At 45.6% G+C, this 9,205-nt stretch overlaps 1 protein-coding gene across 1 annotated transcript in view; it reads left to right on the top strand.

The window, feature by feature from the left end:
* The window catches only part of SIAH1 (siah E3 ubiquitin protein ligase 1), a 37,415-nt gene that overhangs the window by 2,780 nt on the left and 25,430 nt on the right, over nt 1-9,205 (top strand). Inside the window, exon 2 of the mRNA XM_011989137.1 lies at nt 3,424-3,638. The gene's annotated coding sequence lies outside the window, so the exon portion shown is untranslated. The remainder of the gene's footprint in view (nt 1-3,423; nt 3,639-9,205) is intronic.

Below are 9,205 nucleotides of genomic sequence, written 5' to 3'. Positions count from 1 at the left end.
TAAAGTGGCACGATCTCTGCTCACTGCAACCTCTGCCCCCTGGATTCAAGCGATTCTCCTGCCTTAGCCTCCCAAGTAGCTGGGTTTACAGGTGCCTGCCACCACCACACCTGGCTAATTTTTGTATTTTTAGTAGAGACGGGGTTTCGCCATGTTGGCCAGGTTGGTCTCAAACTCCTGACCTCAGGTGATCCACCTGCCTCGGCCTCCCAAAGTGCTGGGATTACAGGCATGAGCCACCGCACCTGGCCATTTTTTCATTAACAGTGCGTTGTAGGTAGTTGTTTAGATAACTTAAAATATACTTTAATTCATCCTTCTAAAATTCATTAAAATGAAAACCCTGAATTGACAAATTCTCATAAAGGACTCAAGGACCCTGCAGATTCATGTGTAAGCCCACCTGGATAAATATGAATCACAGATCATGTTTCTCCTTAGCTGTAAGACACAATGAATGAGCAAGGAGCAAAGGCTCTGGAGCCAGACGGACCTGGATGTTAACTTCCACACCTCCACTTATTAGTACGTGCCATGGGAGAGTTCTTTATCCTTTGAGTTTCCGTTTCCTCATCTGTAAAATGGGATACCAGTGCTCACTTCATATATTCATTAGTATTAAATTAAGTAATTCATAAACTTGTGCGTGTGTTAAGCATTTCTTGAATGCTAAATGTTTCTAAATGCTAGTTTCTCCAAGATAATTTGGAAAGAAAGTCAAGTGTCTACTAACAATGAATGAAAGGATGTAAAAGAGAAACTGGAAACAGATTCCATAGACGGTGATAGTTAAGGGCATGGTCCTTGTTTAATATTTCTTCATTTGCTCAACAAAAATGTTGAGGGCTCTTTATGTGTCAGCCACTGTACTAGGCATAGATGGAAATACAGACATGCACCCTGCCCTCCAGGGGCTTATTCTACTTATTGCTATGTCATAGGAGTCCAACAAATACTTAATTTTTAAAACTGGCTAAGGCCGGGCACAGTAGTTCACGCCTATAATCCCGGCACTTGGGGAGGCCGAGGTGGGCAGATGACTTGAGCTCAGGAGTTTGAGACCAGCCTGGGCAACATAGTGAAACCCTGTCTCCACCAAAAATACAAAAAAATTAGCTGGGCACAGTGGCATGCACCTGTGTTTCCAGCTACTCAGGAGGCTGAGGTGGGAGGATTGCTTGAGCCTGGGAGGCAGCGGTTGCATTGAGCCAAGATCGCACCAATGCACTCCAACCTGGGTGACAGAGTAAGACTCTGTCTCAGGGAAAAAAAAAAAAAAAAAAGGCTAAATTCTGGCAAGTGTAAAGAAAAGATTTGGATCCATGGAAATGAGCATCTGTGGGTTGGGCATGAGGCAGGGGTTGTACTTAATGCACTGTACAGTTATTACTGCATTCCAATGAACTCAAGAACAACAATTACTGTAAAGTAATTGTCAGTATCACCTACTTCCACCAGCTACATAAAAACCTGAATGGTTTTCTAATTTTTTTTTTTTTTGAGACAAGGGTTTTGCTCTGTCACCCAGGCTGGAGTGCCGTGGTGTGATCTCTGCTCACTGCAACCTCCACCTCCAGGGTTCAAGTGATTCTCCTGCCTCAGCCTCCCGAATAGCTGAGATTACAGGCACCCACCACCACACCTGGCTAATTTTTGTAGTTTTAATAGAGATGGAGTTCCACCATATTGGCCAGACTGGTCTTGAACTCCTTACCTCAGGTGATCTGAAGACATTGGCCTCCTAAAGTGCTGGGATTACAGACATGAGCCACCGTGCCCAGCTCTAACTTCTTGAAAAATGTGATGCCTAGCACATAACCTTTTTCCTGAAGAAACTTGATTATATTGAAGGAAAACTACAGTATGGGCGAATGCATTTCCCAACCACTTGGACTTCTGGGAACTTGCTTCAGCTACTTCCAGTTTCATTCTTTGATGCTCATGTTGTATCTCTACCTTCTCCACCACGTCCAGGAGAATTTGTTTGGGATACTGTTTAACACATTCACCAGCCTCAGACAGTGACTGGCAACAGGTGTGTCTGATAAAGAAAACATTGCTTCTGCTCTGCTTTAGGCATATCGGACAAGTTGGGGACCTGCTTTCCTTTGCAAAGCTTATAGGAATCTATGTGGGAGGCAGGAATCGCCTTCTAGTTTCCAGGCTGAAGAAGGCTCTCTGTTTGGCTACCAGCAGAGCAAGGCTTGGAAGGGAATGCTAATGTGTTTCGAGACCTATCCACCTAAGCTGAATGACAAATGGGTATCAGTGGTTTAATGTAAGAGGAGATAGCTGTAGTTTCCTGGGCAAGAGACATCTATGATTGCCTGGAAACAAACACAGCCCATCAGTGATTCAATAGATAGGTTTGGTCTTGTGAATTGGTCTATTGTAAAATAACTGTATTGACATGAAGATACTTGGAAATCATCTGTACAGTCTTAACTAGTTCAGCCAACTTTGACAGCGTTATCTGAGAGGCTGAGGTATAAGAATCACTCAAACCCAGAAGGTGGAGGTTGCAGTGAGCTGAGATTGCAAAATAAAGAAATAAATATCAATTTAATATAAATTCATACCAAAACCCCCAAATAAAGGTACTCTCATCAGTGCCTGTTTCATTTATTTTTATGTTTTTAGAGATGGAGTCTCCCTCTGTCACCCAGTTGGGAGTGCAGGGGCACAATCACGGCTCACCATAGCCTCAAATTCCCAGGCTCAAGCAATCCTCTCATCTTGGCCTCCTGATTAGCTAGGATTGCAGGTGCACACCACCACGCCAGGCTAATTTTTAAACTTTTTATAGGGACGGGGTCTTGCTATGTTCTTAGGTTGGTCTGGAACTTCTGGGCCTCAAGCAATCCTCTTGCCTTGGCCTCCCAAAGTGCTGGGATTACAGGTGTGAGCCACCGTGCCTGGCCAGTGCCTGTTTTATTCATAAGAGGAAAGTAATTTACATCACTGGTACCTTAACTACGGGCCAGACACAGGACCAGAGTGTTATGTTCCATTGGAGTACGTGGAATTGCCATTTGATGTGATTTGAGGGGACCAGGAAGGCTCCCTATCCAGATGTGGCCTGAAAATATTTGTCACTGTTCCTGAAATCCCATCAATTAGAGGATTATTTGGATTGGCTTTACAGTTTACAAAATGCTTTTCTATAGATAAACTGTCAAGGAAGCAGAGTCACCTCCCTGTTCAGAAAAGGTGTTTAGTTACCCCCATAGTGGGGCTATTTTCTTTCAAATGGTAGGTACATTTTTTTTTGAGAGGGGGGTAAATCAAATTTATAATGGTGATGTTCATGTCCCACCCATAGCTACCACCCAGAATTAACTAAATCAGATTGAGCCCCACCCAAATCTAGGTAGGAATTCTCAGAGATGAAATTAACCCGATTAGATTTGTTTTGTATAAAAGGGAAGTGGGGAAAGTAAGAAGTAATTGGGACTCTTCTAGAGGAGAGCAGGCACAAACTAAGCCAAGAAAAGCAAGTTTGAGAATTCCAGAGGCAGAAGTTGCTTCTGGGTGCCTGACATCAACAATCCAGCACTTCAAGACCGGTGTGCGGCATCCTCAGGGGACACTGTGTCCTGGGCATCCCTGCAGTTTAAGAGAATCCACTAGATTATAAGGTAACTCCTCGACTGTCAGCAGTGGGCCAGAGAGAGACTGTTATTTTCAGATGGACAAATACTGTTGGGTAGAGGAAGGGATGGGGGATAAGGAGGACAAAATCTGACTTTGGCAAAGCCTGGTATTTAGAACTTTAATAGCCATGTTGGCAAGTTCTCTCTTAGTCCATGTCCATTTCACTGCTTGCAGAGAGGCCCAGGGGTTCTGGGGGCGAGAAACACATCTCACCCCAGAGCTGCTCCTCCCCAGGAGCCTTTTAGGGCCAGGACAGAACTCCTCTGCCCTTCGCAACCAGGTCAAGGCCACATGGTTATGTCCAGCACATAGCCTGTGAAAATGTAAAATTTACCTCCAAACTGAAGTGAACCAAACTCTGTTGACCTTCCCATGTATTGAGGAGCTATAACTTCTCTCCAAAAACATGAAAGTAAAATTGCAGTTTAAATCGTGTAATTAGGAATACTGTAACTAGTGTTTTGCACATATAAACTTTATCATACACTGGGAATTTGTACATATGTGCCCAGTATGGGATTTTTCTATTTTTATTTTTATTTGTTTGAGACAGAGTCTCGCTCTCTTGCCTAGGCTGGAGTGAAATGGCATGATCTCTGCCTCACTGCAACCTCCACCTCCCAGGTTCAAGTGATTCTCCTGCCTCAGCCTCCGAGGTAGCTGGGATTACAGGTGTGTGCCACTGTGCTCGGCTAATTTTTGTATTCTTAGTAGAGACGGGGTTTCACCACGTTGGCCAGGCTGCTCTCGAACTCCTGAACTCAGGTGATCCAACCTCTTGGCCTTCCAAAGCGCTGGGATTACAGGCTTGAGCCACCATACCCAGTCCAGTATGGGATTTTATAAACAAAATTAGGTATACTATAATTTATGGGCAATTGAAAAGATTTTCAAAGGGGATTTTTTTTTCTTTTTTTGAGACGGAGTTTCACTCTTGTCGCTCAGACTGGAGTATAATGGCACCATCTCGGCTCACTGTAACCCCTGCCTCCCGAGTTCAAGTGATTCTCCTGCCTCAGCTTTCTGAGTAGCTGGGATTACAGGCGCCTGCCAACATGCCCGGCTACTTTTTGTATTTTTAGAAGAGACAGGGTTTCACTATGTTGGTCAGGCTAGTCTTGAACTCCTGACCTCAGGTGATCCACCCGCCTTGGCCTCCCACAGTGCTGGGATTACAGGCGTGAGCCACCGCGCCCAGCCTATTTTTTCATTCTTTGGATAAAGTTTAGAACTTAACTGGTAAGAGGAGATGCCACTAAATGTTAAGTTTATCTACACTTTTGTATGTGTCACATGTTTGCTTCATGCCTATTTATTTATTTATTTGGAGACAGAGTCTCTCTCTGTTGCCTAGGCTGGAGTCCAATAGCTCGATCTTGGCTCTCTGCAACCTCTGCCTCCTGGGTTCAGGTGATTCTCTTGCTTCAGTCTCCCAAGTAGTCTCCCAAGGATTACAAGTGTGCACCACCACGCCCGGCTAATTTTTTGTATTTTTAGTAGAGATGGGGTTTCCCTATGATGGTCAGGCTGGTCTCAAACTCCTGGCCTCTAGTGATCTGCCTGCCTTGGCCTCCCAAAGTGCTGGGATTACAGGCATAAGCCACCTCACTCAGCCTATTTATTTAAGAGACAAGGTCTCATTCTGTTGCCTAGGCTGGAGTGTAGTGATGTGATCATAGTTCACTGCAGCCTCAAACTCCTGGGCTCAAGTGATCCTCTTGCCGCAGCCTCCAGGGTGGCTAGGACAACAGGCATGCACCACCACACATGGCTAAATTTCTTTTTTTTTTTTTTTTTTTTTTTTTGAGGCCGAGTCTCGCTCTGTCACCCAAGCTGGAGTGCAGTGGCCGGATCTCAGCTCACTGCAAGCTCCGCCTCCCGGGTTCCCGCCATTCTCTTGCCTCAGCCTCCTGAGCAGCTGGGACTACAGGCGCCCGCCACCTCGCCCGGCTAGTTTTTTGTATTTTTTAGTAGAGACGGGGTTTCATTGTGTTAGCCAGGATGGTCTCGATCTCCTGACCTCGTGATCCGCCCGTCTCGGCCTCTCAAAGTGCTGGGATTACAGGCTTGAGCCACCGCGCCCGGCCACATGGCTAAATTTCTAAATTTTGCCTAGCAGTTTGTTCAGATCAGAGTCTATCTTATTGCTTAAAAAGTATATCACATAATTCCATCTTGTAAAGTCTAGTTATGCCTTAATTGAAATTGACAAAGCTCAAAATGCCAGCTCTAAAATGAACCCTGGGGACCAGGCATGTTGGCTCACGCCTATAATCCCATCACTTTGACTTTGGGAGGCCGAGGCAGGAGGATTACTTGAAGCCAGGAATTTGAGACCAGCCTGGGCAATACAGCAAGAACCCCCATCTCTACAAAAAGTTGAAAGTTATCCTGGTGTCACGGCACATGCCTGCAGTCCCAGCTACTTGGAAGGCTGAGGTGGGAGAATCGCTTCAATCCAGGAGTTCAAGGCTGCAGAAAGCTTTTAAAAAACTTTTTCTTTTTTTTCTTTTTTTTTTTTTTTTTTTGAGACAGATTTTGCTCTGTCGCCCAGGCTGGAGTGCAGTGGCACAGTTTCGGCTCACTGCAACCTCTGCCTCCTGGGCTCAAGCAATTCTCATGCCTCAGCCTCCCGAGTAGCTGGGATTACAGGCATGCACCACCATGCCCGGCTAATTTTTGTATTTTTAGGAGAGATGGGGTTTGGCCATGTTGGCCAGGCTGGTCCTGAACTCCTGACCTCAAGTAATCAGCCCACCTTGGTCTCCCAAAGTGCTGGGATTGTGGGTGTGAGCCACTGCTCCCAGCCTTGTAGTGAGCTTTGATTGTGTCACGGCACTCCAGCTTGGGTAACAGAGCAAAATCCTGTCTCTAAGACAAAAATAAAATAACTTCTAGTTTTTTCTCAAGGCATTTATTTACATTAGGCACTCTATGCTCCATATGACTCCACAAAACCTGCCTGCATGGAGCACATAACCAGCTCCCAAAGGGCAGTGACCTGTAACCTCCTTCCTGAGTTGGGGGATCCTGCTCCAGCTGCGGCCAGTCTTTCCTCCCTCCCATGTCCATTCAGTCTTGGACACACCATTCTCTTTAGTGACTATCCCTTCTGCTTGGAAAGCCTTTCCATCTTCATCTGGAAAACTCCTACTCCTTAGCCAAGACCCAGTTCAAACTTTATTGCTTCAACAAATCCTTTCTTGGCTTTACCAGCCAGATACAGATGCTCCCTTCCGTAACTTGGCCCACAGAGCCTAGCACTCTGCACCCCACTGGCTTCTTCAGCACTATGGTCTACACCATATCCCAGTGCCTTAGCCCTCTCAATCCCTTCCCCAACCCTTCTCCCCAAGAAAAAACTCTGCAAGAGGGTGATTTTTTTGTTTCTAGAATTGAGTAGTCTTCTTACCACACCAAGTTTTCTTCTGAAATGTTTTTTTGCCTTATTCAGGTACTCCACTTTCTACTACCCCCTCAAAAGGAAAGTTATTTTCCTTCCTTTCTTTTTTAGAGATAGAATCTGGCTCTGTTGCCCAGGCTGGAGTGCAGTGATGTAATCACAGTTCATAGCAACCTCCAACTCCTAGGCTCAAGTGACCCTCCCACTTCAGCCTCCTGAGTGCTGGGACTACAGGTGTGTACCACCGTGCCTGGTGTATATGTATATATATATGTATTTTTGAGATGGAGTTTTGTTCTTGTTGCCCAGGCTGGAGTGCAGTGGTGCAATCTCAGCTCACTGCAACCAACTAGCTGGGAGGTTCAGGTGATTCTCCTGCCTCAGCCTCCCAAGCAGCTGGGATTACAGGCACCTGCCACCACACCCAGCTAATATTTTGTATTTTTAGTACAGATGGGGATTCACCATGTTGGTGAGGCTGGCCTTAAAACTCCTGAACTCAGGTGATTTGCCCACCTTGGCCTCCAAAGTGCTGGGATTACAGGCGTGAGTCACCATGCCCAGCTCCCTAATATTTTTATTTTTTGTAGAAATTGGGTCTTGCTGTGTTGCCCAGGTTGTTCTCAAACTCTTGGTGTCAATCGACTCCTTGGCCTCCCAAAGTGCTGGGATTATGGGCATGAACTACCATGCCTTGCCTGAACCAGTTCATTCCTTATAATCCCTAATCCTTCACGTCCTTACTCAGTCACTTATCCTATTATATACTTGTCCTATTATACACCTTCTTAGTACCAGACACCTTTTTTTCTTTTGCAATTTTTTCACACTGTAGTGGTACATTTACTTATGAGATTGTTTGTGTCCACCACTGAGTTGTACTGTATGTGTTTTGAGTTCAGAACTAGCAGCTCCGTATTTCCAGAACCTAGCATTGTGTCTGCCTGAATAAACGAACGAATACATACATGTCTTCCTCACTTTTGGTAAGCTCCATGACGGGCACAGTGTATACAGAACATCTTAGGCTCCCTCTGAAAATATTGGTTGTTGCAAAAATGAATGATAGCGCGATCGAAAACTATATGGACCTATATAACTCACCCAAGTTCTTTAACTGACTTTTGGACTTTGGGGACCAGCATATTAGTAGTGTATGACGCTTGCGGCTAAGAGCGTTTCTTTACTTTCCCAACTTCAAGAAACATTGTTTGGATCTGCTAATGGTCCCAGAGGAAAAGAGCAGCCACAATAAGCAAAGTATTATTAGACTGAGAAGAGAGTCAGAAGTATCAACAGTCGCAGACTACCAATTTGCTGAGGGAAGCCGGAAATTAACAGCTTGTGTTAGTACCTAGGATAATTTTTTTCTGCTGAAACTTATGTTCTCAGTGGAGCACTTGCTTAAAAACTTCCTACCGAAAGAGATTTGCTGATGGTGGGGAGCTTGGAGGTGATGAGGAGGAGACGAGTCCCTCGTTTCTAAAATCCCATATAAAGAGTAACTGTTTTTTAGTTTTCACACAGTACACCATATTATTATTATCTTTGAGACGGAGTCTTGCTCTGTAGCTAGGCTGGAGTGCAGTGGCGCGATCTTGGCTCACTGCAACCTCTGCCTCCCGGGTTCAAGCGATTCTCCTGACTCTGCCTCCCGAGTAGCTGGGACTACAGGCGCGTACCACCAAACCCCGCTAAGAGTTCACCATGTTGGCCAGGCCGGTCTCGAACTCCTGACCTCAGGTAATCCACCAGCCTCGGCGTCCTAAGTGCTAGGATTACAGGCGTGAGCCACCGCGCCCGGCCAGAATACCATTTTAATGGCTCTTACATGGAAATCCAATCAGGCCTTGTAAATGTCTCAGATGCTTGCTTCTGCTCATGGCACCCATCAAAGAATTGCAAGTGATGTTTTCCTTTTATTTATTATTTCAAGAAGTGGAACGCAGAGTCCCTAATCAGGGACTTTCTAGATGAGGATGGACACAGAGGAAAAGGCGTGCTTCTCCCATTACCCACTTTTTGGCTGAAACAAGCTTTTGAAGCTCGTCCCGCTGTTGCTGAAGAGCGGCTCAACCACGGGAGAGGCTGGGAATTTCCCTAGGGGTGGGGTCCCGGTTGGTGGCCAGGGCAGCCGCTTTCTCTTTG

Source organism: Mandrillus leucophaeus, unplaced genomic scaffold, assembly GCF_000951045.1.
Source record: "Mandrillus leucophaeus isolate KB7577 unplaced genomic scaffold, Mleu.le_1.0 Scaffold348, whole genome shotgun sequence".
In the NCBI taxonomy this organism is placed as follows: Eukaryota; Metazoa; Chordata; class Mammalia; order Primates; family Cercopithecidae; genus Mandrillus; species Mandrillus leucophaeus.
Note: the sequence above shows the minus strand (reverse complement) of the source record. Positions and strands in the feature narration are given on the sequence as shown.